Source organism: Solanum pennellii, chromosome 5 (assembly GCF_001406875.1).
Source record: "Solanum pennellii chromosome 5, SPENNV200".
Taxonomy (NCBI): domain Eukaryota; kingdom Viridiplantae; phylum Streptophyta; class Magnoliopsida; order Solanales; family Solanaceae; genus Solanum; species Solanum pennellii.
The window spans coordinates 45584907-45609449 of record NC_028641.1 but is presented as its reverse complement, the minus strand read 5'-3'; positions in this window follow the sequence as shown (position 1 = coordinate 45609449).

Here is a 24543-nt window from a genome sequence, read left to right as displayed (position 1 = left end):
TTAAGATAAAAATTGGGTAACATCCCATGATGTTAGTTTCAATATTTTCTGCATTAAATATCTTAGCTAATGAACATCTTAAGCTAGATTATGATATCAAGTTTGTATAACTTACATAGCAAAATAATAACAATATTTTACATCTGTTAAACTTTAATGGTTACTTGTCACTTCAATCATCAAAATCTGCAAGTAAATTTGAGGAGTAACATGTAATTTTTACACTAAAAATAGTTAAACTGCTCATCCCAAAAAAATTCTAAAATTCAACGAGGGTTATCTTGAAACACAACAAGCTGCATGAATATAAGAAAATTCATTAGAAGAGCTTTGATATGCATTAACCAAAAATTTAAATCCATATCAAAACACAAAAATTTGAGGACAAGAGATTGTAAAAATGAAGAAATTCTCATAAAAAATGTGTGCTATGGATACCATAGAGACTCAACAAGATCTTCTTATACAGAATGCATATTAATACATATAGCTGAGGTCTAAGGAGAATGGGAAGATCATCTGGAAGTGAAATTCCATCCAAATATGTAGAGGCGAGTATGTGTTGTATGAAGAGCAGACAATAGAGGCAATTACAAAAGAAACTAGTAATTCTCATGTTGGATAATCATCCTACAAGGTATACATCTCACTGGATGCTCTTAGATTCTAAAAGTAAAAAAAAAAAGACTTAGGGTGTTTTCTACCAGAACATAAAGTCTAAAACATTCTATAATAACTTCATGTCTTAAATTTTAAATTTGATTCAAAGTTGTTCATGATTGAATATTGTTATGGTTTCCTCGTATTTGTAGTCTCTATCAGATCTTCAACTAACCCTTTTAGTAGTGTTCGCAAGTGTAAATCGTCTATAATTTTCATGTTTATCAGTCCTGATGAAGAAGGTAAGGAGAAAAAAAAAGATTGCATTCGATAGTGTATCACTGGACGAAAGGGTCTACAAATTGCATTCACAATGATTCCATTAAATCCTAGAGAAATACCGATTGCATTAACAATGATATTTATACCCTAAAACATCCATGTTATAGAGAACCATTACGTATAACAACGAATTGAGTGGTTCTTGTTAAGTTATTCCTTCTAGAAAGAACCATGATTGGTGACACAATCGTGGACTATCATTGGAATAGTAGGATCATCAATAATGAGATATCACATTGTTGGGAGTTCTTAAACTAAAAAGATGAAACGTTTTTAACTTAACTGAATTTTCTGTATTTCTATTGCTTCTTGCGTATGTCGGTCATGGAAAGGAAACAAAATTTGTACATGACCCCAAAAAAACATCCATTATATTTATCACAAAGCTACGAAATTGAATCTTAAAGACAGAAGTTGAATAGTCTTTGCAATCTATGCAATTAAAATCTCAATAGTTTTGAACATACTTACTTGTTCCAAACTCTTGGATGTATTTCTTAGGTTGATTGGTAAATGGAGGAAATGGAGTGCTTAACATTCATATAGTGTAGCTTAAGATCCATAAAGTTCTTGTGTATAACTCTTTCCTTGACTAGAACTCATGATTAAGTCTGTAAGTTCTTGGTTTTTTCCCTTCCTTACAGCACCAAGTGAAATCCAAAAGGTGCTCAGACAACAACTCATAAACAAATCAATAGAATTTAATAAATTGACGAGAAGAAGGGAAAAGAAGTCACTACAGATTATAAGAGTCAAGTGCATTGATAAATGACTATATGTTAAAAGATTCAAACAAGATGATCTAATTATGATTTATGAGAATTTCAAAATAAATTAGTTGGTTTACAAGAAGGATAAACTAGTAACTTAAATAAAGGAAAAGAAAATGTTACACAAAACCTACAACCCTAATGTCTTTCTTAGCAAACTGCAGGATGAACTTTTTCAATACTCAAGCACATGACAGATATAGTGTGCAGAATGCTTATCCCAAGGCTAATCAACAACAAAATAGTTAAAAGAAAGCTTAATATTGTCTTTGAGTAAAAGTAAAAGAGATATACTTTGCTGAACTACTACAAGGAGAATGGAGAGTCCAAAAAAGTTTTTGAACTTTGAAAGGAGGATATTGGTTTGATGCACAAGTTGGAAATAGCCCAAAAAATAACCACCGTGATGATTTGTACTTACAAAATCTCTTTTTTCTAAATAAATTCTTCACCATCCAAAAATATTCGCTTAGATGTTTCTTTATCAAAAATCTCTTAGGGTCTGTTTGGAAGGGGATGGGATAGACAAATTTATCCCATGGAATTAGTTATCGCACCATATAATGTGATTACTTATCCCATCTTTGAAGTATAAATGGTGCGATAAATAATTCCTATAGTAACTAATGCCGCTAACCAAATGCATGTACAACCTTATCTTTCATACAAAATAACCCCTTAGTGTTCAAGTCCTTTTTTTTATAATTGTCCCCAAATTGAATACTACCGTACAATTATAAACGTTGGAAAAATATATGAAAATGAACAAGATTATTCCATTCACTTTATTTAGAGGGAAGTGTCACAAGTACATATTTTGCCTCTAGTGGGAGTCATAGTATTCTCAAAAATAGTTCAGATTTTGACATAAAATTACTCCTACATGGTACAAAAATCATCTTATTTCAAATGAAACATAAAGTATTTTCTAGACAGCACAAGTTTAACACAACCTGCTCTATCATCTATTAGAACATTATTTTTGTCTCATTGAGAAGAGAGTGCCTCTGTTCAAGAAACATTTATTGTTATCTTACTATATACGAATACTAAGTTATCCTGTGATTTATCCCTTTCCTTTTTGGGATTATATCACACTAAGAACTAAAAAATATCTTAAAATAAATGAGTAACTTATATAACAAAATAAGAGTATCCTAAGCAAGACGAGAAACTAAGGCAAGAAGAGTGACCCAAAGAAAAAACAACACACCAAATTAGGGAAGAAAATAAAAATGAACTCGCTAAAGAGGAGGCATGCCGAAGAATATACTAGATAGAAAACATAGATTCAGTTTGACAAGAACAGAAGAATACGTGTTTCTACTATTAGAAGTTATCTTCTAGAAAGATCTCAAATTTTCCAAGTTTAACACCCAAAAGAAATTATCATTGTTTTTAACTTTCAAGTGTAACACCATAGGTGGTAATTTGCATAAGTTCGAGTTATTTTGATTGTAAAATGTAATTGATTCTTTAAACATAGACAATAAACTATATGCTCCATTTATATAAGATAACTTCATTATAGTGAAATTGTGATTCCTATGTTTCTTAAGTTAGATTGAAATCTTTTAGGAACTAGTGGCACTTGACCACACACATGGATCAGTTGAACAACTGCAAATCTTTTCTTTCACTTCTAGTCTAACAATCTGAACAATACTTCACTTGTAATTCATAATCGATTTTCTGAAAATTAATGCTAGTCTCTCTATCGTCTGTCAAAGAATATATTAGTGCATTTAGATGCGAGTTCCACTATTCAATAACGGTTAGGAAAACTCAATATCTAAGATTGATCCCTTTCGTTTTTTGGATCTTACCACACCACAAACATTAATATACCTAATAAAACGACCTTATAATCTAAAAGAAAAAGAGTAAATCAAACAAGAAGATTAATAACCGCACAAAACAAAAAAACAAATCAAATAATGAGAAAGAAAAAATTAACTTGCGAAGGTGCGCGTACCTGAGATTCGAGTAAGATAGAAAATAGAGATTGGGTTTCAATCACTACTTGGCAGACCTATTCTTTCAGTTTTGAGAAAACACAGATGAAATACTTAGAGCTAAGAGATATGAGATATGAGCTATGTTGAGATCATTTGAAGAAAGATGCTTCTAGAGCTTTCTGATTCAGGACAATGTTTTGAGAAACAAAGCGTTTTTTGTCTTTATTTTTTGCATTTTTTAATTACACTTATCTTTTGGCTCTAAGTTTTGGTGAACATAGAACTTCTTTTAAACATAAATGTCGCCCAATTTCTCTCCCCCAGACCTTTAAATTATGATTTGGGACCAGTTATTAATTTCTTTAGAGACTAGATTTAGTACCTTCACAAAAATATATATAATTAAGGCCTAAAATTGAATCTTGTCTCAATAAATATACTTTTAGAGACTGAATTATTTACTCGTCCTTAAATATTGGTCTTAAATAACCCTTTTTCTTGTAGTGAAGGTTGTTTATGAATTACCCATGTGCCTTATTAGACATGATGATGATGATATGCTAATCTCACATATCAGGGTTGTATTGAAAGAATGTTCTCATGCAATTCCTATTTAGCTAATGATGATGATATATGAGGGGTTAGTCTCCTATGACCTAAATTAATCTATGACAAATAATAAAAAATCAAAGACATTTCAAAAGGGACTTTAGCTAAGCAGTGAGTGAACTTGACAGTGAGAGGTGTTTACTTTCCATAGAAGAAGATTCACCTTATAGTTCCACAAAAGGTGTTCACTCCCATTGGATGGACATTCACCCTATGGTTTCTCATAAGATGATGTCTCCAATGCTAATGGGCACGTAGAGGGTTTAATACATATCTCGTAGTTCCTTAACTATGTTGCCCCATAGGAATACTAGCTACTGGATCAACCTATAAATCTATGTTAATGTGTAGTTCTACCTTGGAAATTAGAACACCTTCTTGTTGTGTAGGGTTACTCACAATAGATTCCATGTTTATCTTACATGTTTTCTATATCGGTTAAGGCAATTCTATCCGAAAATGAATTGAAGTAACAAGGTGAACACTAACTTGGGTGACATAAGAGGTTTGAATTAGTAGGTAGGGGTATAAGACTCTACCTAGACATTGCACAAGTTGGATTTAAGAGGAGTCCTAGGAGGTTGTTCTTATGTATGATGTTATGGAATGAATGATGTTGAATTTATATGATGATACTCTTCCATAATGATGACGTTATTTGTGAACATGATTTTGTTCGAAATTGCTATACATAGTGATGACAATCGATGATGATATGTGTTATGAAGCAAGGATTTCCTTATGATCTCCTATCTTGTTTAGTTGATTGTGTGAGGTTATGGGGCTTCACATGAGCATTGCACTTGTAGGCTTGGGGTTGGATTGTTGGTAAGGTTCTTGTATGTTGATGATATGAAGTAATGAACATGACAAGTTAAGGTGAATTTATGATGATGTTGTCCTTATATATGAACATGTCTTATGTTGTTGTGATTCTTTGTCTTGTATATGCTATGTTGTATGTGCATTAATGGCTTTCAAATGACTAAACATGTTTCTAAAGAAATGGTCCCTTTTCATGCATGCTTTCAAAAGTTTTATCTGCATATGGCTATACTTAGTACAAGTGATATCCTAAACCCTTTTTTATGTTTACTCAAAAATGTATGTTTGAGCCGTGAAGTTTCTAGAAGGCCGTTGAAGAATACTTTGATTCTCATTTTCTGAATTCGGTAGGTCCTCACTTTCCGAGGATGATGGCACTATCCATCTATTAGATTTTTTTTTGGTCTTAAAGAAAATTTAGTTTCGTCTCTTTCATTTCAAGACGATTGTTGTACAAGACTATATGTGGCGTTTGTTGTAATGACCTATGAGCTATGCCAAAATGTTGTGCTTGTTCTAGGTGGTTTAATATCAGACTTATCGTAGACTTCCTATAAGATTATATTTCTATATTATGTTTGTGAAATAAAAGTAGAAGCCTATGTAGTGCTTCCTGTGGTGGAGTCTATGTAAACTCCCTATGAATATAGTATGTGTAAGAGAGAGATCTATGTAAACTTCAATGTAGAAGTAGATAAAATGTGTTAAATTTTCCGCAATTTAACCGATTATATTTTATGAGGAATGCGTAGAGGTCAGTCTTAGTCCTCTCCGAGAACGAAGACACTAGTTACGTTTAGGGGGTGTTCCCCGGATGTAACAAACTTGGTATCAGAGCATAGAGTTGAATATCTTTAGGATGGTAGTCTCATTAAACAACGTGCTTGTAGATTATTATTCGTAATTGTCAAGCGAGACACACTTATAAATTAGAGATTATATGATGCATAGGAAATTATCATAATCTTGTAATCCTATGTGGTGCCTCTAGAGTCTAATTTATGTGTAATTTCATCAAGAGAATTTTATGGTGGTTATAGGTATGAATACTCGAATAAAAGCTGCAAAATGAACCGAGGAAGGGATTTATGATGTGGGGACTCCTGATAACCAAGATCCTCCGCAGGGCAATTAAGTCCCTCTACTTGAAGAAGTTGCTATGGGTGATCAAGTTTCGGTTCTTCCTCTAGAGATGACTGATGGAGAGATAAGGGCACCTTTTGTCAATTTGGCCCAAGCCTTGACTTCACAAGCTAATGTCATCACTCTCAAGTACAAGCCATGATTGCCCAAGTGAATCGGGAAGTTTTGACCCTGTGTTCCTTAACATGCTAGAACTATGGCATCTCATTGGAGAGTCTTTACTAGGATGAACCCTCCTTTGTTTTACTTGTCTAAAGCGGATGAAGAACCTAAAGATTTCCTAGATGAAGTTTATAAGATCCTATTTTCTATGGGTGTAACTAGGAGTGAAAAGGCTGTGTTGGCAGTATATCAACTCTAAGATGTGTCGCAAACTTGTTGAACCTAATGTAGAGACAATAGTGTGGTAATAGGTGATCTGATGACTTGGGATATTTTCAATAAGGCCTTTCTTGATAGGTTCTTTACTAGAAAATTAAGGGAAGATAAGGTAGAAGAATTCATCAACCTTCGTCAATGAGGATTGAGTGGACTTGACTACTCCTTGAAGTTTAATAAATTTTCTAAATATGTCCCATCCTTGGTGTCTAACCCAAGGGATGAGATGATTTGTTTCCTTATGGGAGTGTCCAATGACTTGGTGGAAGAATGTTGTTTGTCCATGCTTCATTACAATATGAATATTTTTCATCCAATGGTTCATGCTCAACAAGTGGAAGAAAGTAGGGAGAAAGAATAGAGAGGCCATGAGGGAAAGTCTTTTTATAGTTGTTCTTCAAAGGGGAGACTGGAAATTAATAAAACACGCCTAGATTCAAGAAGATGTTCGCCAATAAAGTTCCTTCTATGTTCCCTAAGGCTCGTGATGATAGGGTGCCTAAGCCTAAGACCCAAAATGGAATGAGTGTAAACTCACATAATGAAGACCCTAATTGTACCACGTGTGGTATTGGTCATGTGGGTGATTACATAGTTGGAACAAGTAATTTCTTAATTTATGGAAAGAATAATCACAAGGTTAGAGATTTCCCTAATTTTAAGGGGAAATACAAGGGGAGTGGAAAATAATGTTGTTCAAATGTTGATGCTTCAAGAAAGAATAGCTTTTTTATGCTGTCCATTTTAGGGGTGAACAAAACGTTCTACCGATGTGGTGATCGGTATTTTACAAGTCTTCTCTGTTGATGTTTATGCTTTAATTGATACGGGCACTACCTTATCTTTTGTTACTCCTTTGGTAACTACGAAGTTTGATATTTTTCTCGATATCCTAAATGAACCTTTTATGATGAGTACCCCAGTAGGTGAGTCGGTGGTGGCAAAAAGATTATATAAAAATTGTCCGATAATGTTGCCCAATAGAATTAATCATATTGTATAAGTATACCTTGATATGTTTGATTTTGATGTTATCTTTGAGATAGATTGGTCGCATGCTTGTTTTGCATCTATTGATTGTAGGACAAGAATTATCAATCTTAGCTTTCCTAATTAACCCGTCTTACAGTAGAAGGTCACATCATTTCTTTTGTAAAGGCTTCTAAGATGATCTCTAAAGGGTGTTTATACCATATTGTAAGAGTCAAAGATTTAGACTCTAAAGTTCCTCCCATTGAGTTAGTCCCCATAGTGATGTAGTTTCCGGAAGTCTTTCCCAATGATCTTCCTCAAATTTCTCCAGAACGGGAAAATGATTTTGGTGTTGAATTTTTACCGTATACGAACCCTATTTCAATTCCTCCTTATCAGATAGATCCGACCGAATTGAAAGAGTTGAAATCTGAACTCAAGGATTTATTAGACAAAGGCTTCATTCAACCTAGTATTTCACTATGGGGTGCTCCAGTTTTATTCTTGAATTGGAGCCGTCATCTCATGAGAAACCATATGGGGAATGTTCCTTTAAAAACCTAATGTGGAACTATAGGGTGAATCTTACTCTAGAGGAAGTCACATCTCTCATTGTCAAGTTCACTCGGTGCTAAGCTAAAGTCCCTTTTGAAATATCTTTAACCCTTTATTATTCATAATAGCTTAGTTTAGGTAATCAGAGACTAACCATATGAATATTATCATCATTAGCTCAATATGAATTGAATGAGAACATCCTTTGAATACAACCCTAATATGTGAGATTATCATATCATCATAACCATGTCATAATAAGGAACATAGGCAATTTAAAACCAACCTTATCTGATTATATCTTAGGCATAATCTCACAATCACATAATCAAGATATTTCAATTTCATCATCATATCTACACCTACTTAATTTAATCACAAGACATGCTTCAATTGAATTTCATCACCAAGTACATGCTTTTACAATTGAAGTACAAAACAAAGTCTTACTAAATCTCTTTCAAAAGCCATAATCGTTGCTCTTACCCTCAACCAATAAAATTTCATCCATCAATAGGTGTAATAACATAGTATAGTAGTAATTAAAAAAAGAACTAGGTCTATTGTATCATCACTATCCAAGTTAACATCATTTCATAACCTAGGGTTAGGGGAAACGGGTTCATCATAAATTCTTTAAGAAATAGATCCAATCCCAACAATACATGATCCTAAGAAGTCCATTAACGAAATAGAACAGTTAAGACAAGTCTAACAATCGATACATTCAACAATTCCAATTACTTCATAAGAAAGATATCTGAATTTGGGGAATTTTGGGAAAGGGACATGATCCATATAAAAGTACCATAATCAACATCAATTACTCAAAAATCTACACTCAATTAGCCTTAAGTAATCACTATTCATCAAAATGAACCATCAATTTCATGTTTAGAAGAAAAATAATTAGTAGAGTAAAACCCTTGGAATTGGGTGATTTAGAAATCAACTTTCAAGTACATCTTGGGGAATGGAATACCAAGAGTGAAGAACTCATACCTTAATGAAGCTTTAACACACAAAATTTAAGAAGAGAAGTTGAGAATTTGGTCTTATTCTCAAGGCTACTTGAATCTTATAAAGAGGTTGAGTGAAGAGAGAAACTAGGGAGAGGTAAGAGTTCTTAGTTTTTTATTAGACGATTTTATGTGAGTGCGTAAAACAAGCCTAAACCTATCCAAAACAAATATACACTCTGTACGTCCACGAAAATGACTAAGGTGAATCTAGAGCCTAACATGATTGTCGTGATGGAATAAGGTCGTAAAATTTTTTATAATGTGGGTTTGAGGCAATTTCTAAGAATTAAGTTGCATTGGAAGTCAACCATCAAGGGACGACCAAGACGTTCGACGACTAAGTCACCTATGTTCCTCAATTGTTGTTTTATGTGATTATATGTGATTCACAAGGTTATAAGGTCCTTAAATGATTTATTATATTGTACATAGGCAGTGTGTCAAGTTTCATGATGTTTGGAGGTCAAACATCCATTACGTTTGAAAGGCTTGCCTTCAAACGACCTTGTGTGTCTATGCATCTTTCCTCAAGTTTTACGTATTTGTTTTTGATGAAACTCATGTGGTAGGTCCTAAAATTGTATACAATCATATTTGGGTTGAAAATGTCCTAGTACGACTCCAAATAAGTTTCTCAAAAGGGACCTAAAGGAGGACCCAAACATAGAGTTCAACACTTCCAGGCAATGTCAATCGACGAACCAAACGATAGCCATTCGATCAGGATATGGCCCTTCATTGGGTGGAATCGATGGGGAATGAAACCCAATGGTTTGAGGGGCGTGGGCGAGACCACGGACCATCGATGTGGACTTCGATTGGCAACTTGTTTTCCTGCCAGCTTTCTGTTAATTTGAGGGATGAAGTTGTAAATTCACCCCAAGTCTTATTAAGTGTGAGGAAGGATATTTTGACTGTTTATGGGTATTTTAACAGTATATATGTCATTAAACTCTCACTATAACCCTAACACCTAAATCAAAACATATTCCCTCCAAAAGTTTCTCCAAAAAACCTCCATGAGAGTTCAAGGTGAAGATGGAGCTTGAAGATGGGTCTTCAATGGAGTTTGTTCTTAAATTATCATTGGGTTCTTCAAATAAGGTATGTGAGTTCTTTATCTAAGGCTTGCTATCACCTTATAGCCGATTTCAAAGATGATTTCCAAAGATTTCAACAAGATGAAAAGTCCAATTTCTACTCTATGTCTTGGGTTCTTGCATAAATGGTTTTTAAACGTTAATATATGATGATATTGATATTTGTATCATTTTTTTCAAATTAAATTCTCCATTAACCCTTGATCTTCACAAATCTCTCAAATTTGACTAAAATATGTGTTATGTGATCATTCTTTGAGTTTGATGATATCATGTGTAGATTGTATTGGGATTTTGATTCATGTATGGATTATGATTAATTAGTTTATAGGTTTTTTCAATTTTATCAATTTAATATTAACTATTCTTAGATATTTTGACTATTAAGCCTATTGAATTGATATTGACTTAATGCTTAAGATTATAATGTAGTTTTCTATGGGCTAATTAATAAAGTAAGGATTGTATTCAATTGATGTCTAATTGGTCTTATATTGATATATCTACATTGAATTGACTTATATTCAATGAGTATTATGGTTTATGTATTAAATTGTTTGTTATGGTCATGGGTAAGGGCCTTATGGTATCGAATTCGATGATTTAGCTTTGAAATCAAAGTGAGAAGATGAACCTAATTCCTTTATTTTGATGTTAATTAGACTTAAATTATGTTGTGATTGGTATGGTCCACTTATGGTAGCGGTGTTATGTGAATTGTTATGGCCTTGTCGGCATTTCTTTATGCAATATGATGATCATGGCCTTGTCGGCACTACTTGAAGTATAATGATGATTTGTGTAGTTGATTTATCTGAATTATGAGCATATATATCTACATGTGAATTAATGGGAAAGTGTATGTGTTCTATTGATGTATATTAGGAGATCATGTAGACTATGACTATGTTCTTATATTTGTAGTCTTAGATGTTGATACATGATTGTTCCTACTTTACTATATGAGTTGTGATAGTTATATTGATGATTATATAGTAATGTATAGGATGAGATAAAGAATATAAGGGACATTCCTAAGTGCATTAAAGAATGATCTTATTTTGTAAACTTGTGTCCGTTACTTGATACATGTATGAATGAGATGTTAATATGAGATGTCTTGACTAGGTAGGATTAGTGCACCTTTTTCATGTATGCATGACAGAGATGTGTGACCTTAGAGGATTTTAAGTAGTTCATGTACATGGAAAAGGATATGTTATGAATGTTGAAGTTGAGAATCGTAATGATATCCTCCATGTAAAGGAATGATGGACTTAGGGTTTATTGGCTGGAACGACATCATATCATCCTTAGAAAAGTCATAATGATCTATCTTATTCACCATTGAAGGGTGGCCCTAGTGGACCACTTTGGTAGGGTGAATGTTATTTGATTATGAACTAGATAAGGAACCCTCTTCATGTGATCCTTTAATGTCAATTACTCTATGAGAACCAAGGCTAGCACTGAGTGATATGTGATGGGAAGTAGCACTGCTTGAGAATGAGACTAGACTATAATGTACCTCTACTTGAGAATGAGAGTAGAGTACATAAAAGCCCTTCATATTCCTTAACAATGTTCCTACATGGGATGTGTCATAGTTCTATCGGAGTAAGTTAGAACTCCCGATCCCATATCTAGCTATCATGGTCGATGTTGGTTATTGCCAATTCTCATGATGTGGGATACCTATTAGCATTTGAGAATTTCTATGAAGTTTAGGTTTGTGGTATGGGACGCTATCTAGACAGTGCACAATTGGCTTTGAATATGGTATTTGGAGTCCCTAGGTCTAGTCCAAGACTATTATTTGAATGTCCTTTATGTGATGAATGAGTTTTAAACGAACTAATTAATGTAATGACTTAAGTTAAGAAAGTATGTTTAATGAGTAAGTACTTACCTAGAGTAATTAAGGGTTGTCTAGTTAAGGCATGAAGGGGGCATAGGAATGGTCACTTTTTATCTTACCTAGATAAGTCTTAACAATGACTCTAGTTAGAGAAGTTTATTATTTATGTGGACATGATCCAAACATAGGAAGTCTTAACGATTATTTAGGTATTTTTGAAGAGGTCAATCATGGACGTTATCTTCTTGATCTACTTAAGTAAATCTTTTGATAGCCTTTGATGAGTAAATGTCATATCATCTTTATGTTGATATATTAAGTGAGCGTGATTCTGAATCAGGTAGTCTATAGGATCTCTTAAGTGTGTTTGTAGGAGATTGTATGGGTGGTTTCTTCACAACTCACTTAAGTGAGACTTAGAAGTACCTTTGGTAGGAGACTCTCATGTTCTTATGTTGATGTGGTGTAAGTGTGTATGTGAATCATCATAAGAAGTCTTGAGGATCCTTTAGGCATGCATAGAGAGGTTGTATGGGCGGTCTCTCTTTGCGTTGCTTAATTGAGTCTTATGATAACTTTAAGTGGGATAATTACATGCTAGAAGATGTCTAAAGTGAAGTGAAGTGAATTCACTATAATGTTGTCTACATTGTAACTTTTTGCTTAACTAATTTCTTATGTGTTTCTTAGTATTTAAATGTTGTTCTTATGCTTGTACTATGATGTCTTAATCGAAATTCATGAAAAACATGCTATTTACTAAATGTCCCTTTTTAATGTTTTTTTGCATGGCTTCTATATTTAGTACATCTAAAGTGCTAACCCCTTCTTTTCCCTTTTTGACTAATGTGTAGGGAATCAAAAGTCTTGCTGTGACATGGAGGATGAATTGGTTTCTAAGGCTTGAAATGAAGTATTGGTGAGTCCTCATAGATTCGAGGACAATATCCATATGTCCCTTATGTCGTAGACATTATTTTATTGTCTTATATTGTATTAGTCCCTAGTGTTGTATACTCTAAAGTTTAGATGGTTCAAGTAGATGTTGTAAAGATTTAATGTTTTAAAAGAATGTCTTCTGATTGTGTAGTGTTTATTATAGAGTTCTTCGTGTGTGAACAAAGTTTTAAATTCTTACCTATTTTAGTATGTTTATTATGCAATGAATGATATGAAAGGCTTAGATGAGACTTCATGAAGTCTCATTTACCGTTTGACGACACAAGGACGCTCTATATTCTATGCTGTACTTGCGGGTCGTGAAAAAGTTTGTATCAGATCATAAGGTTTAGGGAGTGTATAAGATGCCTTATTAACCACATATAGTAGAGTCTTGTTTATAATGTGAAGCGTGCCAGATTATAATTAGGAGTCTGTTGGGTGCTAGGAAAGTTTCACTTCATCATTCCTCTAATAGTGCCTAATAGCTTTGTATGTGGTATCTTTCCCTTGTTTTACCTTATGTCTTAGTCACTTGAGGGTGACTTTATGAGGTTTGGGTTGAGGGAGAGAAAAGATGAGATGTGATTTGTTAGATGAGGTGTGATAGAAGGTGGTCTTGACCTTGGATTTGTTTGGTAACCTTTTAAAGGGTAGTTAAATTGAAAAGAATGGTAAGGTATATTTTTAGAAATGCGATGGGGTGGTTGTTAAGAACCCAATAATAGGAAGGGAGGTGATGATGATTTAAAAGAGTAAAGGTGATTTCTCCTAGTAAGGGGGATGTAAGTGTTAGATGATGAGACCTTTTGAGATTCTTTAGTCTTCATGAGGTAGACCTTGGTAAGAAAGTATTAGTAAATTTTAGGGTGCCATGAGGGAGTTCCTTATAGTGGATGTTATGTTGACCTTAGAATGGGTTCCTTCTAAGTGGGGAAGTATGGTGAAGAGTGAGGTTGTTGGAGTGAAGTACCCATAACTTTTCTTTATGTCTTTATTCAAGCCTAAAACAAAGAGTTCTTGGTAACTTGAAATTGTAGGATTCTTATGTTGAAGGTGAGTTCCAAACATTCTCCTTATGATATGCATGTTTTGATTGAGTTTTTGTTGAATGATAAAATGGGTTTTCATGTATGGTATCTTCCTCATTTATTTATGTGCATCTAGTGTAGGTTGCTAATTGTTTTATATAGATGAAGGTTGAGCATGCCTAAGTGGTTATATGAGTAAGATTTGTTGAGCATTTGAAAGGAATTTCTTAACTGTTTCCTTGTTAGATTGTGAAGCCACGATTATGTTTTAAGATGTGTTTATATGATGTTACATTGCATATTAGCTTGTTTCTGTCATGACCTGCCTAAAAGTTACATTTTTTAAAATTGGCAAAAATCACTATATCTTGAAACTGCTCGCTGTTAAGAATTTTCTAAATTTGACTAAATGATTCTTTGGTCTAAAATTGTTTTAATATGGTTAGAACTGATGTATATGAGTATGATAGTGAATATAAAATGAGTTTGTTATTCGGAATGAACCATGTGAGTTTTGTAGTATGATGAGTTATATAATTGCCTTCTAGTTTCTTAATGTGTTTTGAATCTCTTAATTATGTGAAATAAATGTTTTCTTCTTGACTATGTGCTATATGATATGGTGACGAGCTGCTAATTGAATATCTATCCTTGGATGTGTTTAGAGAGTGGCAAATGTCATTCGAGGACAAATGTTGTCCATGTAGGGGAGATTGTAAGACCCCAAAAATGACTTAGGTGAAGCCAGAGCCTTACATGGTTGTAGTGATGGTCTAATGACTTAAAATGGTTAATAATGTAGGTTTGAGGCATTGTTTAATATTTTATGTGCATTGGAAGTCAAACCTGAAGGGACGACCAAGACGTTCGATGACTAAGTCATCTATGTGTCTCATATGTGATTTTATGTTTTGGTATGTGATTCATGAGGTTATAAGGTCCTTAATTGAGTTATTTTATTGTATATAGTAAGTGTGTCAATTTTTGTGATGTTTGGATGTCAAACGTCCAACAATGTCCATGACGTTTGAAAGGCTTGCCCTATGAAGACCTTGTGTGTCTATGCATGTTTCCTTGAGTTTTACCTGTTCATTTTATATGAAACTCATGTGGTAGGTCCTAAAATCATATATGATCATTTTTTAGTTTGAAATATCTGGGTACGACTCCATATAGGACCCTCAAAGGGGCCCTAAAAGAGGACCCCACTTAAGAGTTCAACACTACCTGGCACTGTGACTGGATGACCTAAACGACGCCCAGTCGACCAGGATATGACCTGTCGTTGGGTGGCGTCGATGGGGACTGAAAGCCTGCAGGTTGATTAGTTGAAGGTGCGAACCATGAGACCTCATCGACGTGGAGTGGGTGAGACCACTTAAAATATTGATCATTAAGAATAAGGATCGTCTCCCCCGAATTGACAACTTTTTTGATCAACTACAAGGGGATAGACACTTTTCCAAAATTGACTTGAGGTCGGGATATTACCAACTTAGGGTGAGAGGTTAAGATATTCCCATAACGACAACTCGAACAAGATATGGTCACTATGAGTTTAGCATGATGTCTTTTGAGTTGACTAATGCCCCGGCGGCGTTTATAGACCTAATGAATAGGGTTTTCCGAAACTACGTAGATGTCTTTGTGATTTTTTTCATAGATGACATCTTGGTGCATTCGAAGAATTAGGGTGCTCATATTTATCAATATAGAGTGGTGTTAAATTTTTTAATGGAACACCAATTATTTCCCAAGCATAGAAAATGTGAGTTTTGTTAAAGGTCGGTGGCATGTCTTGGTCATGTCATCTCTAGTGCGGGTGTAGAGGTTGATCCAATGAAAATTGAGGCGGTTAGATATTAGTCTAAACTATTGACTCCAACAGACATAAGTTTCTTGGTCTAGGCAGGTACTATAAGATGTTTTTTGGATGTTTTTGCGTCCATTACGTCTCCTTTTCCTACTTTGACCCAAATGAATGTGAAATTTGAGTGGTCGCCGTCTTGTGAAAGAAGCTTCCAAACCTCAAAAGATTGGCTTACCACCACTCTGTGTTGACTTTACCAGAGGGTACCATGGATTTTGTGGTATATTGTGATGCATCCCAAGTGGGATTGGGTTTTGTCCTTATTCAACACGGGAAGGTATAGCCTATGCCTCTACACAACTTATGGTTCATAAGAAGAACTACCCAACTCATGACCTTGAGTTGGCGGCCGTGGTGTGTGCCTTGAAAATATGGAGGCATTACCTATATGGTTTTCATGTTGATGTGTATACCAACCACAAGAGTCTTTACGATGTTTTTACTCAAGAGAAATTAAATATTCGACAACAAAGGTGAATGGAGTTGTTGAAAGATTACGACATGAGTGTATTCTATCACTCCGGCAAGGCCAATGTTGTTGCGGATGCTCTAAGTCGTATGACCTTGAGTAGTGTGCCTTATATTGAAGAGGACAATAAATACTTAGTGCATGATGTCAATACGTGGCTCGTTTGGGTGTTTGATTGGAAGATTCTCCTAATGATTGTTTTACGGTTCATTATAACTCCGATTCGTCTTAGGTGGTGGAGGTGAAGTGTAAAGTACCTTTATCCATCATTGATGGAGTTGAAGGAATCAATTCTTGGTAATCATTATGAGTCAGGTATTAAGGGAGGTTATCTGTACCTAATGTTGATGATTTGAGAAATAGGATTCTTGAGGAATCTCATGGTTCCCGTTATTCAATTAATTCGGGCTCTACTAAATAGCGGAATATAAGTGTCCAAATTGACAAAAAGTAAAAGCCGAGCACTTAAAGACGAATGATTTACTTCAAGAAATACAAATTCCAACATGGAAGTGGGAAGAAATTAACATAGACTTCATAGTGGTTTTGCGTCAGACTAGAAGGAAAAATAACTCTATGGTGGTAGTGGTCAGATTTACTAAATCCGCTCAATTTTTTCCCATTAAGTCCACTTACTCGACGGATGATTTAAAAAGGTATATATAGATGATATTGTGATTCTTCACGATATTCCGTTATCCATCATATCGGATAGGGGCGCACAATTCACATCTATATTTTGGAGGTCGTTTCAAAAAGGTTTGGGTACAAGAGTAAAGTTAAACACCACTTTTTATTCTTAAACGGATAGTCAAGCAGAGCGTAATATTCAAACTCTTGAGATATGCTAAGATCTTGTGTCATCAAATTCATGGGCAGTTGGGATGAGCACTTGTATTTGGTGGAGTTCACTTATAAAAATAGTTACCATTTGTGTATATCCATGGCTCCTTTCGAAGCTTTGTATGATAGGAGATATAGATCCCCAGTGGGATGTTTTGAGGTTGGCTAGTCTTCACTTTTTGGTCCTCAATTGGTCTATGATACTTTCATAAGAGTTCCTATGATAAGGGAACGATGTAAAACAGACAATAGGTGGCAAAATTCTTATGCCGAAAATAGGAGAAGATATTTAGAATTATAAAAAGGGGATAAAGTTTATTTGAAAATTTCACCGATGAAAACGGTCACAATATTTTGTCAAGAAAGGGAAGTTAAGTCCTCGCTATGTGGGTGTAACACTGTGAACTAAAACATAAAAAAACTGTTTCTAAGACTAAAATAATAATTAAAACCATATCGGAAGTTATAGACTCAAAACGTCAAGAAACTTCCAAGACATCCGGAAGATAGTCTTATTTAACTAGTGAAACGTCCTTAGATTTCGCATTGTTTAAAAGTGTTGTATGAGGTCTATAACTTTTAAAATGTCATTAAATAGGTAAAACCATGTATATAGGGTGGAAACATCGAGGTCCGCTCCCCAAGGATCTCCTAATGGGTCCACCTAAGGACCCCTAACTTACCTTGGCGTGCTGCAAATGGAGCAGGGAAAATACACATGGAAGAAAAAGGTCAGCGTCACGGACTTGGGTTTTCTTTTGGCGTCCCGGGCAGGTCGTGGACTGAACTGTCTCTAATAATAATTTAGAAAATCTTGCTGGAGCAGCTCCGCATCGTGAACTTGTTCCCCGACGAAAATCTAAAATTTGCAATTCAAGCTTGACTTCATTAAAGGGTCAACATAAGTGAGATGTATTTTATTTATTTCATGGGAGGTCTATCTATTGATTTTGAGTCAGTTTTTCCTCACATTCCCTCGCTAAAATCTAATCGCCAAGTCAAAACCCATAAGCTCTCACGTCTCTCGACGTTTTCTCTATATTCAACTTCAATTGAAGGAAGAAGAAAGCTTGAAGAAGACGGCCAATTTCTCTAGGATTTAACTTGAGTTTTCTGTTTTAATATTCATTAAAGTATGTATTCTTTACACTTGGTATTCCTTTCCCCAAGAGGTCCTCTCAAAGTTAATTTCTAAAACACCCAATTCCAAAGGTTTGTCTATTCTAATGGGTTTTCTTCTAAACATCAAAATGATGGTTGATTATGATTAATTGTGATGGACTATGACAATTTAAGAGTATATTGTTGGTTAATTGATGTTAATTTACGGAATTTCATATAGATTATGTCCTTTCTCCAGATTCCCCAAATCTGGGATATTTCTTATAACTTGATGGGAATTGATGAATGTATCGATTGTTAAACTTGTTTTATTTATTATAATTAATCTATGGACTGACTAGGGTAATACATTATTGGGATTGGATATATTTCTTGAAGAATTTATGTTGAACCCTATTTCCCCTAACCCTAGGTTATAAATTGAAGTTAATTGGGATAGTGATGATGCAATTGATCTAGTTATTGTATCAATTATTCTTGAATAACGTTACTACACCTATTATTGAATTATTTGTTACTTGATGGTAAGAGCATCATGATGCCTTTTGAAGGAGATTGGGTAAGACCTTGTTAACCTAAATCATTACTTCAGTTGTGATGGTTTGTACATGGTGAGAAAGTTAAATTGAAGTATGTGTTGTAATTAGATTAAGTAGCTATGGTATAATGATGCAATTGAAATGTTTTGATAAGGTGATTCTGATATAATACTTAAGATGTAATGATAAAAGGTTTGTTATGAAGTATCTATGTGTCTTACTATGATATGATAATGTTAATGTGCTTATCTCACATAGGACGGTTGTATTAAAAGGATGTTCTCATGCAATTCTTATTCATCTAATGACTATCACTATATGAGGAGATATTCTCCTATGACCTAATCTACGTAATGATTGATAAATAAAGTCCTTTAAAACGGGACTTAGCTTAGAACCGAGTTAACTTGACAATGGAAGGTGTTAGCTTCGTGCCGAGGAAGATTCACCCTATAGTTTCAAATGAGGTGTTGACTTCCCTATGAGGGACACTCACCCTATGGATTCTCATTAGATGAGGTGTCCAATTGCAAATAGGCATGTCGAGGGATCAATACACATTTGCTAGTTCTTGAACTATGTTGCCTCCATAGGAATACTAGATAGTGGATCCATCTTAGATTCTAGGTACATGTTTTTGTCTACTTTGGCCGGTAGACAACCTTCCATCGCTTTAAGGTTTTACAACATCGGATTCCACACATACATCATATGGTCTATGTTGGTAAGGCAAGTGTTACCGAAAGTAAGGTGTAGTAATAAAGGAAACACTAACTAGGGTGACTTAAGAGGTTTGACTTAACCTAGGTAGGGGTATGGACTCTACTTATGCCTTTCACTAGTTTGCCTTGAAGGAATCCTTAGGAGGTTGTTCTTATGTTCTTATTACCTTATAAAATGACTATTGTGTATAAGTTTACATTATATGTTACTGATTCTATGTGATGTTAGTTTCACTTATGATCATGTTGTTGGCCTATATTGCTAAAGTATGAGGAGGATTACTCTTGATACTATGATATGTGAAGTTAGGCATTGCTTATGGTCCTTTCTTTGTTCTACATGATTGAGTAGGGTTATGGGGCCTTACATGGTTATTGCGCTTGTAGACTAAATGATTGGTTGTAAGATTCTTGACTATGTTATGATTTTTGAACTCTTACATATGTTGAATTGACTATACTTGATGATGTTAATGTTCTTGATTATGTTAAGATGTTATGAACTATTATATATGTTATCTTGACTATACATGATGATGTTTGTCTTGTGTTGAATATGACCTTTGCTTAAGAGTCATGTATTCATTGGTTTATATGGGTTCTTGATTATTCATGAGTCTTTTAAAATTAAATTAGCATTTTTGTAACATATATCCTCTTTAGCATGATTTCAATAGCTGTTTGCGCGTATACTCATACTGAGTAAAAATGTGTATTGACCCATGTTTTATGTTTACTACAAGATGTAGGATACAATTGGTGAGCTTATAAAAGGCCTTTGAAGACTATTTGGACATTCCCCACCTTCCGAGGATGATGCAACTATCTTGCTATTGGATATTGTCTAGTCTTAAAGACAATTTAGTTCATTCTCTTTGTTAAATGACTTTGTATATGCCTATATGAGGCCTTTATTGTAATGAGGTATGGGTTGAACCCAAAATGTTGTATTAAGCTTATATGGCTTAATATGAGACGTATCCTAGGCATTCTTATGAATCTATATTCCGATACTATGTATGTGAAATAAAAGTAGAAGCCTATGTATTGCTTCCTATGACAGTGGGTCTCTATGAAATTTTAATAAGGTAGGAAAGATTTCATATGAATTTAGATTACCTAGTGAGATAGCTTCGGTTCACCTTGTTTTCCTGGTCTCCATGCTTAAGAAGTGCATCGGTGACCCCGAGTCCATTCTTCCTATTGACGGTCTAGAAGTGGATGAGAACGTCTACTATGAAGAGGTTCCGTGGAAATCGTTGATCGAAAAGTGAAAAAGTTGAGAAACAAAGAGGTGGCCTCTGTAAAGGTGTTATGGAGAAACTACCTAGTTGAGGGAGCAACATTGGAGGCCGAGGCCGACATGAAGTCCCATTAGCCGCATCTATTTGCTAAACTAATGTTACTTATTCCTATTTTTAATAAAAATATTGAGTAAAACTTAGATTTTACTTGTTTTGAAAAGACAAGCATATTCGTGGTAAAAGTCTATGTTAAAATGAATTATTATGGAAAAATGCTCTTTTACTAGAATTGCACTCATTTGGTGTGGTTTTATATGTTTTTGACTTTTTTGAAATATTTAGCATGTTTATGTGTTTTGAATTAAGTTTCTTTCATAAGTGACTCTTTATTTGTTGATAAGCTATTGTTGACGTTGAGAAGAAAATTCCTCATGTCGTGAGCTGAGCTTTTATATGAGAAAGTTGATGTTTTTAGTTGCTATATGTAAATGCCAAGTTATATGTTGATTGAAGTTGTAACTCATGTTGTGATATGTTGTGTTTTGTTTAGCTTCAAGTATTGAGTCTATTCTTTCCCTACAAAAGATTTTAGTGTCATTACAGTATGAATGTCCCTAAGGGGGGATAACGTCACACTCCGAAAGTCAATAACCTAATGCAGAGCCTCAAATGTTGTTACAAGTCTGGTGAGACTCTTTTAGTACCTAAAATAATGTTTATAAGTCATTTAGGAAGTTTTAGAGTCAAGACGTCAAGAAATGTCCATGACGTGTGAAAACTAGTGAAATTGAACTAGTAGACATCCCTATTTTTTGTAAAGGTTTGGAAGTGTTAGATGCGGTCTAAAACTTGTAAAAATACTTTAAATAGGTAAATTGTAGTATATAGGGTCTAAACGTCCACGAATGACTCCCCAAAGACCACCTGAAGGGTCGTTGTGGAGGACCCAAACTTTGGTGAGCAAGATTACCCAAAACAGCTTGTGGCGGCAAAGATATAGAGTCCCTTGTGCGCCACGAGCAAACACTGGCTAGGAAAAATTTGCCTCGCGACGCGGTGACTCCACAAGGTCCACTGACTTAACCCTAATTTTAGAAAAAAGATATGAAATTGCCCCCGCGACGCACAAACACTTCATAGATTCGTTCTTCTCGTTTTAATGTAAATTTGACTTCTCAAAAAGACCCAATTAATTGAGGAATATTTTGGGTAACTTAGGGGATGAGTATCTCACCACTTGCAAGTACAACCTATAAGTTGGAGCATCCTTGTGTCGTAACACGACAAATGAGACTTCAAGAAGTCTCATCTAAGCCTCTCCTTTCATTCATTGCGTAATAAACATACTAAAATAGGTATGAATTTTAAACTTTCTTCACACACGAAGAACTCTTTCATAAATATTACACAAGAGGAAGACTTTCATTTAAAACATTGAATCATTACAACATCTACTTGAATCATCTAAACTTTAGAGTATACAACACTTGGGCCTAATTAAATATAGTTGAATAAAAAAAAGTCTATGACATGAAGGCCATATGGAAAATGTCCTCGAACCGATGAGGACTCACCAATACTTCATCTTCAAGCCTTAGACCCTTACATCCTACATGGGACATCAAGACTTCTAATTCCCTACACTCCAGTCAAAAAGGTAAAAGAAGGGGTTAGCATATTAGATGTACTAAGTATGAAAGCAATGAAAAAACAATGAAAATTGGATATTTAGTTAATAGAATGCTTTTCATGAACTTCGATTAAAACATCATACTGCAAGCATAAGAACAACATTTAACAACTTAGAAACACGTAAGAAATTATTTAACCAAAAGGTCACAATTTAGACAACATTATAGTGAATTCACTTCATTTAACTTTAGACATCTTCTAGCATTAATTATCCCAGTTAAATCTATCCAAAGACTAACTGAAGCAATACAAAGAGAGACCACCCATACAACCTCTCGAGGCATGCCAAAAGGATCATCAAGACTACTTATGATGAGTCACATACACATTTACAAGACATCAACATAAGAACATGAGAGTCTCCTACCAAAGGTACTTCTAAGTCTCACTTGACTGAGTTCTGAAGAGACCACCCATACAAGCTATTCACACACACATAAGAGATAGACTATTTAAAATAGAATCATGCTCACTTAATATACCAACATAAAGATGATATGACATTTCCTCATCAAAGTCTATCAAAGGATTTACTTAAGTAGATCAAGGAGATAATGTCCATGATTGACCTCTTAAAGGCTACATAAATAACCCTTAAGATTTTCTATGTTTGGATCATTTCCACATAAACAATCATCTTCTTTAAGGAGAGTCATTTTTAAGACTTATCTAGGTCATATAAGAAGTGACCATTCATATGATCGCTTCATTCCTCAACTAGACAACCCTTAATTACTCTAGCTAACTACTTATTCATTAAACATACATTCTTAACCTAAGTCATTCCATTCGTTAGTTCATTTAAGACTCATTCGTCACATAAAGGACATTCAAATAATGGTCTTGGATAAGACCTACGCACTCCAAATAACAACTTCAAAGCCTATTGTGCAATGTCTAGATAGTGTCCCATACACTCACCTAAACTTCATAGAACTTCTCAAATTCTAATATGTATCCCAAATGATGAGAATAGACAATAACCTACATAGACCATCATAGCTAGACATGGAATCCGGAGTTCTAACCTACTCCGATGAACGTGTTCTACTCTCCAAGGGAAAACCTGGGACACAACCCATGTAGTCACATTGTTGAGGAATATGAAGGTATTTTATGTACTCTAGTCTCATTCTAAAGTAGAAGTAAATTGTACTCTAGTCTCATTCTCAAGTAGAGCTACTTAGCATAACATAATCAGTTTGTGCTAGCCTTGGTTCTCATAGAGTAATTGACATTAAAGGATCACATGAAGAGGGTTCCTTGTCTAGTTCATAACCCAATACAATTCAACCTACCAAAGAGGTCCACTAGGGCTATCCTTCAATTGCAAATAAGATAGATCATTATGACTTTCATAAGAATGATATGATGTCGTTCCAGCACAATAAACCCTACGTCCATCATTCCTTTATATGAAGGATACCATTAGGGATCTCAACTTAACCATTCATAACATAACCTTTTCCACGTAATGACCTTCTTAACATCCTCTAAGGTCACACATAACTTTTATTTATACATGACAAGGGTGAATTAATCCTACCTAGTCAAGGCATCTAATATACACATATCATTGGTACATTTATCAAGTAAGGGACACATGTCTACCAAACAAGACACAACATTCTTTCACCTTATCACAAATAGCATACCATTCTTTAAAGCACTTAGGAATTAAACTTATTAACTTTATATCATCCTATACATTACTATATTATGGTCAATATAACCATTACAAGTCATATAGTCAAGTTGGAACAATCATGTATCAACATCTAAGACTACAAATATAAGAATATAATCATAGTCTACATTATCTCCTAATATACATAAATAAAACACATATACTTTTTCATTACTTTACATGTTGATAGATATTCTCATACTACACATAAATCAACAGCACAAATCATCATTATACTTCAAGTAGTGCCGAC